Raw genomic sequence first — 17,264 nt, 5'->3', positions numbered from 1 at the left:
ATCACTAGCTTACTAACATACCTTGTGCAAGCTTTCTTCTCTTCCTACTCCCCTACTGGTAATTCCTGGGATTACTTCCTGGACAAACTTTTTTCACAAGTCCGTCAACCTGATAGCTCAGACAATGTATTGTATATGATATGTATGTGTCTGCCTTTGGGAGCATCCAAGCACAAAGACTGAGAGATAGCCTTCTATATTTCCGGTTCATGTAAGTGTTCATGGCTAAACTTGACCCAAGAAGTCTCCATGACTGTTTTCTTAGTGTACTTACTTTCTTATCCTCTGGTTCTGCATTCATGTCTCACCATTCTGTCCTACCTGCTTCCCTCAAAATGGTATCCTCTGGATGGCTCTGTTCACAAAGATTTGGATTTGCCAAGTCGGGCCAGGTTCTAGAAATATGGGTCATGTGTGACAGACTAAAAGTTTTCTTTTAACATCTATTGAAAGGAAAATCAGTTTTCTTCCTCTGAAGATAGCATGAGAATGACACTTAACCTTCCAGCATCCTCATATTGTGACAAGTTGATAAGCGGTCTATTTTCACCCTCCTATTTTCTCCATCATAAATAGGTCTCAATTTGTAACCCATGTGTGCGGTTTCATCTAGAAGCAGGGAAAAAGGAACACTGCCCTATTTTAGCTCAGCAGGGCAAGAACATTGGAGAAGATGAAAGGTCAGAGTTACCTACCACGAATGCATCAGAATGATAGCACTGACAATATCAGAATGTGTTTTCCTGGGGGAACATTGCCCTTGTGACCTACAAGTCATGTTATCTCAGTGTCTGGGTTACCTTAAAACAAGCACAGTGATAATTACAATAGGGTATGATAACGGTAGAGAATTTACCATTTCTCATAGGTAAAGTACTTTATGGGTTGTGAAACAATTTCCTGAATATCCTCTCTTGATTCTCTCAACAGCATTGTGAGGGAAGGAAGCAGCAAAGTTATCATGGATAGGCTGGTGACTTCTTGAGCCCCGCAGTGAAACCCATTCATGTTCTTGGAATACATGATTGTATGACTCAGTTTTATGACTCTAAGGACACAGCCAGGTCCAGTGGAATGAATAAAACTGCTACAGGGAATCATCTGATGCTCGAACACCCAACAATTACAGAATTAATTTCCAACAGGGACTTGACCAACTTAACTCGTTCCATGCCACATCCCTAACCATTTTCTTTCATTATCTTCCCAAACAATAAATTATATAGATATATAAATTATACCCCTTGCTTAATTTCTCAGTCACTACATTAATCCTTCCCACTAGCCTAGAGCTTGATTTTGAAAACACTGTGGGTAGCAGACTTCTTGATTTGGTCCTAAGACTGCCTCCAAGTATTGCCAGTAATTGATATCCTTTGTGGATATGGCATAGATTTGCAGTGTAAGCTGAAAACTGATATACAGATATCTTGTTACCATGTTGTTATTTCACCTACCACTTTGGAGACGCTACAGAGAAATCAGAGATGTGCTGGGAAAACAGCACTGTCAGAAGGTTAAGTTGTGTTATAAGACATGCTAAATAAATGGTTGGTCAAAAAATACAATACATGCAGAAATGGAAAAAGACCTTGATATAGCAGGGAAGATGGGAATTAGTATATCATAAAATGCCATGTTACCAGGCAGGATGAGTTCATGACTGTTACCAGAAAATCAACATTGCTGGTGGAAGTATTTGGCTTAAATTTACAGAGGACACAATACCAAATTTGAATGTAAACTGCATAAGGACAGGACTTTGTGGATCTTGTTTCCCACTTTATCTCGAGCTCCCACTATAGCGTCTGACATATAGAAAGCAGACACTTTTTTTTTTTTAAATATATGAGTACCAAAATGATTAAATGAACTTGGCATCTCATCTAAAGTAGTCACATTTCCATTCTGAAGCACTGGTATCCTGTCGTTCCCTAGAAAGAAAAATACAGGCATGTTTTAAGGAAGGAAGTTGTAACACCCCTTTAAATTTTCTCAAGCCTCCACTAATGAATCCAAGGAAAATTCAGTTATATTTTATATTTCTCAGTCAGGAATGGACTGGCCACAAGGCCGAATGATATTTTTAAAATGTTTTTTAAAATAATCCACCAGTTTAATCTGCACAATGTTTAACACAAATATCCTCTCCATTAACAATATGGTGCAAGAGAGAGTCTGGGGGTCATTAGAGGACCTGAAAACGCCCTGCAATGTGTTTGTGCAAGATTAGCCCTTCATCGAAAAGATGTATTCATTTTCGATATGGCCTTATGTCAGGGTTGCTGGCCTTAATGTGTGGAACTTTTCCAGTTCATCAAGGCAAGCATGCCCAGAGCTATTTTCTAGGTTTGAAATAAAAGAGCAAGCTGTGGTAAGCCCGAAACCTTTGTTACTATTTCTATTCCTCTCTTCTCTCTCTCTGTTTCCTGCTCTCTTATTCACCCACCTGTTTTTTTCCTTGCTTAGTAAACAGAGCTGTCCATATGGCAAGATGTGATAATCTTTCTCTCCCCATTCTCCACCCTTGAATTTGGCTTTGGTTTTAGTAGCAGGGAGTTTCAAATATTGAAACAGAGGCAGCCATTCTTCTCTGCTCACTACAGGCTCAACTTAGAGCCATTTCTTCAAAGATCTGAATGAATCCAAAATCTGCCTAGGGCTCCTCTGCTGTGGCTTATGTACTCTTCTTCTTCTGTCCTGTCTCTGGCTAGTCTTGAATTTATTTCCCTCCCAGTATAAATCTTTGATTTGGTGTTTAAAAATTTTGTTTAAATTGAAAATAGTCACAGGTGTTTGGATTTTAATTCGGCACTATATATTTTATAACTGAGTTCAAAGAGAAAGGAAAGGAGATCCATGCAGGATATCTAGTCAGTATGGGATATGTTGTGCTGCAGAAGGTAGTCGCACATCTTCAAACATGAAGACTGAGCTCATGTGACATGCCTGTCACCACTTGGCAGGGAGGTTTGTCCATGAGAGTCCCTCGGAGTTCCAGGCTGACAAATGGGCCACCGTTTCAAACGTTGCTAATCCAGCCAGCATCTCAAATGCCGCAGGTCTCTGTGCCAGTAAAAGCTACAAATAGAGCAGTGCTTTTTCAAACTTTAATTTGCATGAGTTCACCTGGGGAGCTCGTGAAATTTCCAATTCTGATTCAGTACACCTGGGCAGGGTCTGAGACCCTACTTCTATGAAGAGCTCAGGTGGTGCTGACGGTAATCTAGTAGTCACCATTTTTCCCTTCCTTCCTCCCTTCCTCCCTTCCTTTTTTCAGTAGTAGAAATCTAACTCAACTGGCAGTTAAATGTTCTGGCTCAGAAATACAATTTCATTAGGCACATGGCTCCTCCCAGCCACAAGGGAGCTGAGAAGTACAATCCAATCAGATACCCAGAAGAGAGAACTGAAATATTTGGTGAACATCCAGAAACATTAATATGGTTATTTATATAGCACAGAAGCAAAGTAAATACTTTTTTTGGTGGTTTTTATGCTCAACTGGCCAATGTGTTAAAACGTTAATCAAAAAATTGGGCAGGGATTCTCAGTGCTTGGCTGTATATCAGAATCAGTTATGAGGATTTTTTAAATATAAATGTCTGATCATTCTGTGGTGGGGCTTGGATATTTGTAATTTTTCTTTTTATAAACTGTTCAGGTAATTCTCTAGCTAGGATGGAAAAACATTGGAACAGGGGTTCCTAAGCATCTTTTTGATGGTGTAGAACATAATTTAAAGAATGCTTTTAATCATAGATAGCGTCCACCATACATCAATGAAACATACTATAAAAGCTCTTTAATTACGTAAATTTATGCCTGTGATGAAAGAAACATTTTTTCCGCAATTAAAAAAAGTCTTACATTTTTCCCCCTTTTCAATTACTGTTAGTACCTAAGGGAAAGACTTCCATTTCGGGAGATGCCTAAATTATATATTACATTAATAAATATATAACGTTTCAATTGCTTAAATATGAAAGTCTATTACCCAAAATGCTGATTTATTCAAGTTTATGAGAATTGAGTGAATGAAAGGAAAGCTGCCAAGGAAGGCTGGAGGGCAAGAGAGGAAGGAAGGAAGGCAGAAGGAGGGTAGGAAAGACAGGAGAGAAAGAAGGGAGGAAAAGAAGAAGAAGAAGAAGCTGACAAATGGCCCAGAACCAGAGCAGTAGAGAAAAGCCATCGAGTGAAAACACTGGAATCAGCTAGCATGGAATGAAATCTCAGATTCAAGTTTTAATGCTTTATGGATATTATTAAAGTGAATCTCCTTGTGCAAGTTACTTAGCCTCTCTAAAGCTCAGTTTCCTCATACCTAAAATGTAAGAAAAAACTACCTCGCAAGACTATAATTAAGATCATTGAGAAAAGGTGCAAATCTCCTGGCACAGAGGCGAACATATTGTTATTCATCAAAATGGGTAGTTACTGTTTTTGTTGTCCTGATGGAAAGGAGCTGCTTACAATACGGCTCTGATAGCACTAGTAATAGAAAAATGCCAATCTGCCTCATTTCCTTTGGAACTATATAATACACACAAAGGATTTATATTTCCTTTTTAATATTTGGTGACACTGAACTATGGTAAACTTTGGAGTTAAACGTAACTACTAACGGGTACCAAATTAGTGAAATAGAAGCTAGGCTTGTCAGGCTTCCCCAACACAGTGACTTTGATGAAGGTCGCACAATGATAAAGAGAGTGTAAAGAGGGAAATGATGTAATGATGAGATATAATTCATCTCTGTAACACAATGTTCAGGAAAATAGGCTCCTGAACCTCAAGATAGATGTCCCTATGTCTCTAGAGATGTGGCCAAGGTCAAGTCACTTACGTCACCTAAGTAAGGGTTTCTTCTTCCATAAAATGGGTGTGGAAATAGAACTATCATAAAGACGTTGTTAGGTTGTTATTTCCAATATTGACTGAAGAAAAAAAAAAAGAGTCTCAAGGAGTTTTGGTATGATATCACACAGGTTTCGAGTCTGCTTGTGACCAAGTCAACCTTAAAGTTTTCCTCAGCTTGACTAAACTCTGCATAGGTTTCTTCCTCAGCCTAGGCCCCTGACCTCCCTTTTCTTAGGACACTGATGTTAGAACACTTCCCACTGTAAGTTCTTTTGACAGAGAAGCTCATGGGAGACTATTTGGACTGTGTCAGAACAATTAGATAAGCTGCTTCCGGTTTTTAAAAATCTGACTGGAAAGATTTAATTGCCACTGAGGCATATGGGAAAGAACAGAGCTTAGAGATGGGAGCAGAAGAACTTGTTCCCCTCAGGGTATCTGCTAGTTTGGGTCCTGGGATGGTGAGAATCTGAGAAAAAGGCAGAAAACCCAAACCAGGGCAACTAAGTGGACAAGGTTTTGGTAGCTGCATGGAGCTAGGGAATAATTTTTGTTTTAAGATGGCCAAATAAGATCTGGGGACTAGGATCTTAGTTCATAGGTGGGGAGTGGACATTTTCCCTTTGAGGCATATACTTAAGATGGACATGGTAAGATGCTAAGAAGGGAAAACAATAGGATGCTGCAAAAGGAAGAGTTTTCAGCATGCTCAAGTAGCTGAGGAAACAGTCATTCCAGTTCAGATTGTGCCAAGAAGGAGGGCCCTCCTAAACACTCCAGGCTCTCAGTTGGAGCCACTAAAGAGCTACATCGTAGGAATGGAGGAAAACTAAAGGCATTTGAACCTAAGGAGAACTATAGACCAACTTTGAATCAGACTGTACTCCACTGCATTAAAGTGATCTGCCTCCCATTCAGTCTACCTCCCCGGAGGACAGGTAAATACCTACAAAGGAAGAAAATGTGATGCAGAGATTACAGCTTTTTATGTTTAATTTCTGATGTCTAATCAAAAATTACCAGACACATTGAGACAATAGAAATTGTAAGGGACTGCATGGGGTTCCCCCAAAATTTATATGTTGGTGCTCCAACCCCCCACATAACTGTATATGGAGTTGGGCTCTATAAGAGGACACTTATGGTTAATTGAGATCACAAGGATGGAACCTTGACCCCATAGAATTAGTGTCTTTCTAGGAAGAGGCACTAAAAAGCTCACATTCTCTCAGCCATCTACAAGACATGACGAGAGCTCTCACCAGGAATCCAATCAGTGGGCGCCTTGATTTGGGCTCTCCGCCTCCGGAACTTCAAGGAGTACATTTTTTGTTGTTTAAGCCACCCAGTCTATGGTGATCTGCTATTGTAGCTTGAGCAGACTAATAAGGAAACATACGCACAAAAAAATCCAGCTCCATTTTTGATTTCCAGAGCTCTCTCTCTGGTGTAACATCTCACAAATTCTAGCAGTAATAGCCTAGCCAAACTCTGACATGAGGCTCTTCACTTTAGTGTGATGACAGCATTTTCCTAACGTTCCCCTCCTTGCATTCCCCTCCTTGCATTGCAGTCTGGAAAGGCCTTCAAAGATAAAGCTGGAAAGAATAGGTACCACTTGACTTGTTTCCCTTTTCTTAGGAATCATAGCCCCACTTGTCTCAACATTTAAAAACACTTATATCATATGTTTGACCAGTTTTTGAGTTGTTTACTGTGGGAGTACAATTTCCATGCTCCTTCCTGATCAGAATATGAATTCTCCCTATTCACGTTAAGGACATTTATCAAACCAGAAACAATAATTTAAAAAAATATGATAAAACATATCAAAATTCCTGCCACAAAATCTATTAGGCTTATGGTGGTATCATTTTGTAATAAATACGAATATTGAATCATAATTTTGTGCGCTGAAACAAATACATGTCATTAATACTTTAGTTTTTTAAAAAGGTCACCTTGAAGGTAAAATATTGAATGACAGAAAACTGGAAAGAGAGAAAGACAAAGTTTCCCTCTACAGTTGCTTCAATTCAATATCATTGGGAGAATCTTGTCAGTCTAATAAGGCAAAAAAAGAAGTAAACTCAAACACCTAGGAATAATTCTAAGGAAAGAGATTTAAGACCTCCACATACAAAACTACAAAATACTTCCAACAAAAAAAAATTTAAAGATCTTAATAAATGGAAGTATATACTATTTTCATAAATTAGGAGACTCAGAATTTTAAAGATATCCCTTTTTTCTAAATTAATCTGTAAAAGGTTAAATGTAATTCTAACTACTACATTCTTGTCAACTAAATGAAAGTCCTGACATGGGGGAAAAATGGAAGATGTAACTCTTTTGACATTAGATTCCTTATGAAGTTACAGTGATTGAGATAGTATGGTATTTGGCAGAAGAATAGGTAAAGAAACCATAACTGGAAATGAAAAGTTGGGAAACAGACCCACAGGAATATAATTTCCTACAATGCAGGTAGAGGAAAAAATAGTTGTTTCCACTTGGTAATTCTGAGTATCTGGATATACAAATATATTATTACTTGGAAATTACACACTTAGGCATGTAGTTAACAGAAATGCATCCAAAGTGTTCTCCAAATCCATGTACAAAAAATGTTTATAGCAATATTATTCATAATAGCAAAAACTGGAAACAGATAAAATGATTATCAATAGTAGAATATATAAAAATTGTGGTATCTTCACACAAAGGATATATTATACTCAGGAAGGTGGATAAACTGCTAATGTCTAAACAATATGAATATAGCTCATAAACATATGCTGAACAATAGAGGCCAGTCCCCAAAATAATACATAATGAATAACATTTATATGTAGTTTGAAAATAGGCAAAACTAATATATGGTAATGGAAGTCTGAGTAATGGTTACTTTCGGCATGGGGTGGACACTGGGAAGAGATATGGGAAAGGATTCTGGATGCTAGTTATGCTCTACGCCTTTTATTTAAGTGGTAGTTATATAGAAGTGCCCATGGTCCTAAAAATCCATCAACATCTATACTTGTGGGTTTTTTTTTATACTTTTCTGTGTGTATAATTTCTCTGTATATATTATACTTCAATGAATTTTATGTAGGCACAGATATTACTCCAAAGATGTTAGAGTAGAAAAGACCTGTATGTTGAAACCTATAATATTGAACAACATATGTTAGCTATTAGAAACTTACAAATAAATGACCATGTTATAGTCCTGAATAGAAGAAGATTAGTTCCATCTTGGTGAAAGGTGCATGGAATTGGAGGCTTTCAGGAGGAGATGAAATTTGAGATGAAACTGAAAAGCAGGTGATTAATAGAAATGAAGAACAGCAGGTCATCTAGCAGGAGAAATAGCATCTCCTTCTCGAAATTAGTTAGGTATGTAAGAAAAACTGACAGCAGTTTTATTTATTTGGATTATAATCAATAACATGAAATTAGGTTGGAAAGATATTAGGGCTAGATTTTGAATGACTCAAATAATAGAGTAAGGAATTTTAGATTTCAGTAGATGCTGAGGAGCCATTTAGTATTAATGAACAGGAGAAAGTCATGATCAAAATTATGCCCCATAAACATAAATCCTTTGATCTCAATATTATTAGAAGAAGAAGAGAATTGATGTAGCAAGAAAATATAAATGGATATTACGAAAATCTAATTCATTTTCATTTATCACACAGTTATTAAAGGTCCACTGACTGACTCAGGCAAAAATTAGTGAACACCTAAATTAGACCATTCAAGTGGGAGGGTGACAAGTGACATACATGACATCTCCATTAAGGAACAATTTGAAAAATTCTTTGTTGAGTACTACCAGTAAAAATTTATGGCAGTGTATGAATTAAGAATATATTCAGCTGCCAAAAACAGAAATTGCAACTAATAGTAGCCTAAACATATAGGAGCTAATTTTTCTCACGTGATATGAAAACCATAGGTAAATATTACTAACGTTGGTTCAGCTTGTGAAAAATATTGTCACCAGGGTTTTTAACTTTCCTCCAACATCTTGAGGCTGTTGATTTCTACCCTTTCCTATGATACTTCATCACCACAAAATATCTGTCACATTTTCAACCTAGATCCCTGATCAGGGAAAGTATGAGGAAGGGCAGTAGCAGGCAATTCTGTAAGATTTTTATAAGAAAGAGAAAGCTTTCTCTGAAACTCCCTGTGTTTCCATTGGCTATTGACTGGATCACATCTCTAACCCCACCTGAAATAAAGACCCTGAAAGTGGAGAATGAGAAGAGGAGATATGTAATACACTCCCCTGGGCTGGACACACTTAACCCTCACAAAATCCATGCCACCAAATTATGATCCTCACAAGCAACACAAGCAAAAATTAACAAGTGAGACAACCTCAAATGGAAAAACTGCAAGGAAACATTCAACAAAATGAAAAGCAAACCTATGCAATGAGAGAAAATATTTGCAAGTCATATATCTGATAAACAGATAATATCCAAAAAATATAAAGAACTCTACAACTCAACAGCACACACACAAAAAGAAAACCCCAAACCAAACAAAAATTAACAAATTAAAAATTGGAAAGAGGAACTAAATAGACTTTTTTTTCCTCAAGAATGCATACAGATGGCTAACAGATACGTGAAGAAGTGTTCAACATCACTAATCATGAGGGAAATGCAAATCAAACCACAATACATTTCAGATTATATTATAAAGCTTTAGTAATTAGTAAATTATTAAGTTTATAAAATATTATATAAATACATATTATATAATATAAATATATATTATAAATTACTAAATTATTAATGGTAAATTACTATTTAATAAATAGTATGTTTTTGGCATAAAAACAGAATGATCTTAGGGTTTTAATATGGCTACATCTTTAATTGCCATATTTCTGAGATTTTTTAGTGCATTTTTTCCTTGAAGTAGGGATGGAATCTCCCTGGTTCCTTACCAAATTTCTTTGTACATGGAAGGCAATCAGGACATATTTATTGAATAAATAGGTAGGTGAGATAAAAATAAGAATTTGTGTTTTTTTCCTCAGCAGTGATTCTAAAAGTTACATTAGTATTCCACATATAGAAAGTTTTACTATTAACCCTAATAGTTGCATTCGCAGCATTCAATCTTAAATGGTTTATGACTCTTTTTCACCTGATACTCCAAAGTGCCTAGAATGGCATCTGCTACATTGGGTCATTCAGTGGAATAATTGACATTTTCCTAGACACAGACATTCCTGGGAAGAGATAAAACAATATTATACTGGTACATTATTTCTGAGTCCTTCAGTGTCAGGAGAGAGTTTCTTGAGCTAGAGAAATAAAAGGTTAACATATCCATTAAACTACTCTTCCTAAGTATTAGAGGCTCTAGGCAGCCCTTAGAAAATGCTGTGTCATAGCTAATTCATAGTTCTGTTCTGAAAGTAGTGCCTGAGTGTTGTATGGTCATTGATTCATGTGCTTTAGAAACAAGCTGAACAAGAAGTTACATTTTGTTGTCAGTGTTGAGGAGGCTGACTTTCATTCTTGCCCAGACAGATGGCATTTACCCTTCTTTACAGAGATAGCCCACAAGGATATTTGCAATTAGGCCAAGAGTTTTTCCACAAAAATGAATTTGCAGAGTTTTGAATCTGCTAAAGCATTTGGAAAATAAATCAAAACCCCAGATTTATATACAGCACTTTATGGAAGAGGCTTTCCGGCATGAACAACTTTAATGGTCAGTGGTCACTACTCAACGGCTTTGCTGTTTAAGAGCCTAACTCTGGCTCCTCAATAACCTAAGTGTGCATATGTAAGTGTTAAACACTCCCCGCTGTATTGTATTAGACTTTTCATACATTTCACCCAAAATTATTTGACATGGAGGGAGAAAGGAAGGTGTAGTTCATGGAAAGAAAATTGCTAACTATAATTCTGGAATTTGAGCCCCAAGGTGAAAAAAATAATTACACTTTTAACAGACGAAGGAAAGTAAGGAGACGAAAGTGGAATCCATTTCAGGAGTCCTAATCCCCAACACAGAATGGAATTCTTGTTGAGGAATTATTTGAAACCTGAATTAAACAGCAGTGGAAGAAAGTGTGCACCAGATTGTAAGCAAAGCATTTAGTGAAAAACAGACATCAAGACAGAGTTCTGGGAAGGATGGGGAAATATCAAGTCAGTATACCTAATCCTGATGGTCTCACCTGGGTTCTGCTTTACTCTTTATCTCCCACTCATTTCCTGTCTTTATTTGCCTTCAACCTCATGGCTTCATATTCCTTGTCTAGTCCTGCAGTTGTATCCCTGTACCGGACAGCCAAGTTAACATTTCTGGTCTTCCAAGACTTGTCTCAACATTAAACTCTCCTTATGAGTCTGATTCAGACCATCTAAGGGGAATTTGGACAGGTAATATCTCTTACCTTTTAGGAAGAAGAAAGTGTAGTGTTTAATAACACCTTTACGGGCAGGACATATTTATTCAAAATAACACTTTAATAGAGTAATAATGTATTTAATCATACTCTACTTTTTATGGCATGCAAATGCATACACCTAATGACAAGAAATTACGTAGAGCACTAGCTATGAATCACAGTGACCCTGTGACTCACAGTTTGCACCAGGAAAGAGAGTGAAAAGTGCTTTTGAAATAATACAAATTATATCTCCTAATATCAGTTGAATGCTTGCCATCTATCAGGCACTGTCTGGAAATCTTGTAGCAGATGTTAAAACATGAAAGATATCTGGAACAATCAAAATGATGAATATAGGAATATAGGGTTAGGAATTCAATCATAATTTACACATTTCAAGGTTATAAAATGTTTCTAAAATTTAGGGTTTCATAATGTGTTTTGGCTTTTTCTATTTGCCTGGGATAAAACTTATAGGAGGAAAAGGATTTTCACCTGAATTTCCTAATTAGGAGGCAGCACTTGGTGGGCTTACACGTGGCTCTTTCAAATAGTATAGATAATATAAACCTCTCAAAGCACATTAAATAGTAAAGGACTAGTCTGGATGCCATTTACATTCCAGTGTTTTTTCAAATGCTTCTCCCCTTTTGTGATATGTCCTTTCTCTATTCTCCATCTAGAAACTTGCTCATTCTTTGAGACCTGTCAGCTATCTATTCTATCTCTATCTGAATGCTTAATAAGCACCGTAAACTTAGTATATCCAAAATTGAACTGGTGATATGTTTCACCCCTTTGGTTCTAGAGTGAGTATTATTCGTACTCTGGTCTTACCTAAAATATCTTAAAAGCAAGGCCCAATGTTTTTAAGTAACTTAAATGTGTCCCGGAAAAAAAAGAAAAGAAAAGAAAAGAAAAAACCAAAGAATATGTATGAAAGTAAAAAAAATAGCCAGGCCCAACAAAGTGAAATTTATAATGTTTGGCATCCAACAGAAATTACCAGGGTTATAGGGGTGCCTGGGTGGCTCAGTGGGTTAAGCCTCTGTCTTCCACTCAGGTCATGATCTTAGGGTCCTGGGATCAAGCCCCATATCAGGCTCTCTGCTCAGCAGGGAGCCTGCTTCCCCTTCTCTCTCTGCCTGCTTCTCTGTCTACTCGTGATCTCTCTGTCAAATAAGTAAATAATATCTTAAAAAAAAAAAAGAAATTACCAGGGTTACAAAGTAGTATGAAAATACCAAATATAATGATGAAAATAGTCAAACCAACTCAAAACTGTCACAGGTGTTAGAATTAGCAGAAAAGGCTTTAAAACAGTACTATACTTGTATTCCAAATCATCCAAAAATTAAAGATATGGAAGATATTTAAAAACCCAGTCAAACTTATAGAAATGAAATTACGATGTGTGAGAAATACACTGGGTGGAATTAACAGAAGACTCTACATGATAGAAGAAAATAATCATTAACTTGAAGATAGAGCAGTAAAAATAATTGAAAATGAAATGCAGAGAGAGAATAGACTGAAAAAAATGAACAGACACGAGTGAGCTGTAGACCAATGTCACAGGCCTAATATACATATAATAGGATTCCCCAAGTAAATGAAAGAGAGCAAAACATATCTGAATAATGTTGTAGACAGAATTCTAACATAGCTCCAAGATTTCCTGATACCTGGTGAGTCTACCCGGAATAAGTCTTGGGGAAATGGATGTGGTAAATTTTATTCTCTTGATTAGGTTATGTTCAATGGCATAATTAATCTTAGGATGGGGTTATTATTCAGGTGGTCCTGCACCTAATCACATGAGGCTTTTGAAAGAGAGCCTTTCCCAGCTGCAAAAGGGAGAGTTAGAGATTTGAAGCCCAAGAAAGGTCTAACGTATCGGTCCTTGCTTAAAGATGGAGTGGCCATGTGGCAGGGAGTACAGGTAGCCTCTAGGAGCTGAAGCCTTCCCTGGCTGACGACCAGCAAGTAAATGAGAACTCGGTCCTAAAACCACAAGGAACTAAATTCTGCCAACAAAAAGAATGGTTTTGGAAGAAGATTTTGTACCCAGAGCCTCCAGAGGAGAACTCAGGCCAATAATTTAATTTCAAGGATGTGGAGGAATTGGAACTCTCCTACACTGCTGGTGGGAATGTTAAATGATATGAGCCCTATGAAAACAGTATTCCAACTTTTCAAAAAGTGAAACATACACCTATCATATGGCCCAGCCATTCCATTCCTAATTATTTACCCAAAATAATTGACAGCATATGTTGTAACAAGATTTGGTGTGTTATGGAAAGTTTATGTGTACGGTAGTGCCCCCTTATGCACATGGTATGCGTTCCAAGACCCCCAGTGGATGCCTGAAACCATGAATTATACCAAACCGTATATATACTTTGTGTTTTTCTTATTCATACCTACTTATGATAAAGTTTAACTTATAAATTAGTCACAGTAAGATATTAACAACAATCATAAAGTAGACCAATTTCATTAACAATACACCATAATAGAAGTTATGCAAATGTAGTCAGTCTCTCTCTAAATATAATCTTATTATACCATCTTACTATATCTTACTATATTTACCCTTCTTCTTGTGACGGTATGAGATGATAGAATGTCTAAGTGATGAGATGAAGTGAGGTAGAGGATGTAGGTATTGTGTTTTAGCATTAGGCTACAATGGACCTTTTGACAGCATGTCAGAGGGAGGATCATCTGTTTCCACACTACGGTCGACTGTGGCTAACTGAAACTCGACAAAACAAAACCACAGATAAGGGGGAACTATAGTAATAGTCATAACCTCTAAACAGTACAGAAATCCCATCAATTGGTGAATAGATAAGAAAATAACAAATCCTATTCTACCTATAGAGTGTAGTACTACTCAGAATTAAAAAATGAGGTGTTACTGATACATGCTAGATCATGGGTCACTCTCAAAACAATGCTGTGTGAAAGAAGCCAGGCACACACAAAAGGGCATATTGTATAATTCCAGTATATAAAATTCAAGAAAATGCAATCCTGATCTCTAGTGTCAGAAAAGAGATCAGTGGTTGCATGGGAATGGGAGTGGAACAGGTACTAGTGGAAGAAAGTCATTACGAATGTGCATATGAAAACTTGTGGGTGATAGATTATATTAGGTAGATTATGATAATCATTTACCATTAAAATAGATCGAATTTTGAACTTTAGCTATGTGCAACTTGTCTTCAATTATACCTCAATATAGCTGTTTTTTTAAATTGAAGTATAATTGACATACAGTATTATATTAGTTTCATGTGTATGGTGTAATGATTCAACATTACTCTTTCAACATTTCAACATTACTCTTCAGATCCTGGACTCTTAAACTAGGGCTTTTCAACAACATTTCAACATTTCAGCATTACTCTTCAGATTCCGGACTCTTAAACTAGGGCTGTGCAAAGGTTACTTGAAATAGTGGGAAGACTCTGAGGGTTTTTTTCCCCCTGGAACATAAAATCTTTTTTTTTTTTTATAAAGATTTTATTTTTTTGACAGAGATCACAAGTAGGCAGAGTGGCAGGCAGAGAGAGAGGAGGAAGCAGGCTCCCCGCTGAGCAGAGAGCCCGATATGGGGCTCGATCCCAGGACCCTGGGACCCTGGGACCATGACCTGAGCCGAAGGTAGAGGCTTTAACCCACTGAGCCACCCAGGCGCCCCTGGAACATAAAATCTATTCAAAATCTGAGGAAATGTTTTATATTACAAGGTAAGAAACGTGTCTATTATAGAGGCAAATACAAAATCCCCATGAATTTATCCAACAAAATATGAGGTGTCAAACACATACTGAGATTGTTTTAGACAGTTTCTTTTTTAAATTACCAGTACACTTTTAGCAGACTACAAACCTGCTGGGACTTAACTGACGTCTATCAGCAGTAAAGAAAGGGAGGACACCAAGACTGGTGAAAGCCAGAGAGAGAAGAGTTTGACTATCAAGGTGAGATTATCAGTGGTACCATATGGTCCTGAGGACCGTGAAGACCATGGATTTGAATTGGACTGGCAGCGCTGTACTACTGACTTCAGGTATAAATTGGTTGAAGACATGAAAGACCATTTTCACCCTTTTGGGGGTTGGGCCGACTAGGAGTCCAACTCATCAGGTTGGAGTTGAGAACACAGCTCTTGTGGGCAGCAAGGAGGTGAAGCTGAAACCTGGTATGCAGGCTGAGCCAATACAGGCAAACATGGTGGCTCTAGAGGCTTCTGAATTCTCATTATCTGCCCCAACCAATGGGTCTGTTGCAGCAAAAGTAATTCTCAACTCCACTCACTTTGGGGCTGAAATTTCCTGCCTTGATCTGCATTTGCGAAACACCTTGGCCTACGCAAGACCTCCGAATAAAATCATCACGATAAGAAGTGTAATGACTACCATCAACTGAGCTTTGAGGAAGAATAATAATACAGGCGAAAAGGAGAGGTTCTTTTGCCAATCAGTTGTCCTTTAGTCTCCAGATACCCCTTTCTTGGGGAAAAGGCAGAAGACCTAGAGAAGGAAAGCACCGAGAAAAGCTGCAAATATCTCAAGAAAACACATGTCTTATTCTCACAATTCAAAAGAATGATGTACCATTTTGTCACTTTTTCTTGAGAGAGACCATTAATAAAATTAATAAAATTGAGAGTTACCGCCAAAGACTTAGTCATGAATTAGCCATTAGAAAGAGACATGCCTAAATTGCAAATTACTTTTAAAGTCATTAACCACCCCAAACTTAATAAAGTGAAATCTTCACACTGTTAAAGCGGGTAACAGATGTTGTTTTTAATGTTTAATGAAAAATATTTATCTGTTGCTATCATGAAATCCTGTTTCCCTGACCCTCTTTTTTTTCCTCTGGTTAGGTTTGTTATGTTACATTAAAACGTTCTTTTGCAAGAATGATCAGTACTTTGTGTTTTTACAGTTACTCAGGCTCATTCTTTTTTTTTTTTTTTTAAAGATTTTTATTTATTTGTCAGAGAGAGAGGAGAGCGAGCGAGCACAGGCAGACAGAATGGCAGGCAGAAGCGAGGGAGAAGCAGGCTCCCCGCCGAGCAAGGAGCCCGATGTGGGACTCGATCCCAGGACGCTGGGATCATGACCTGAGCCGAAGGCAGCTGCTTAACCAACTGAGCCACCCAGGCGTCCCACTCAGGCTCATTCTTAAATAAATGTTATTTTTCACAGATTTCTCCATAATGCGTATCTGAAGAGCAGGAGCAAGTCTATAGAAATCTGTGAGAGTAAAATGGAGAAATGGCATTTTTTTTTTCTTCAGCCAACATGGCAGTTGAAGATCTGTAACCACAGAAAGGCATGTCTAATTAGTGCAGCTTCAAGCTATGAGAGAGACTGAGTTGGCAACCATGCTTTCTGTTGGATGATATTTTCTTCTTCTTGGATTATTTAAAGGAGACTAATTTCTTAAAGCCCAAGGCCACAGGGTCACAAGCACTAAGCAAAACTTGTATCAAGAGAATATGGTATTTCAGTGTTGGGGAAACATACCCTCCTAGCCAGGAGGGAAGCCATCAGAACTTAAACTGCTGCAATCTGGAAGCTTCTCCTCAGGACATATTTATGGCTAGTTTGTGGCTTTAAGCGGCATAATGTGCCAAATGAGTGGCAAGTGGGAAGGTTATGTAAAAAACGATCGGCATGACTTAAGTGACTATAAAGGTACAAAAGGCAAACACAGAGGAAATGAACCCCACCCCCCGAAATAAAAAAATGAAAATGTTGGTAAGCCCTTCTACCAAGAGACAGAACTGGCTTCTATCCATGTAGATCTGAAGTGAATCATTACAGTATGTTACCTCAGTAGCTGGTGTAGATAGAGCTCCTTCTGATTTGAAAATGTGTTATTCCTTCTCAATTTCGTGTAATAACACAGAGAATACACCTTGATTTCACCTTCTAGTCTTAGA

The sequence above is a fragment of the Lutra lutra genome, chromosome 13 (genome assembly GCF_902655055.1).
Source record: "Lutra lutra chromosome 13, mLutLut1.2, whole genome shotgun sequence".
Lineage (NCBI taxonomy): Eukaryota > Metazoa > Chordata > Mammalia > Carnivora > Mustelidae > Lutra > Lutra lutra.
Note: the sequence above shows the minus strand (reverse complement) of the source record.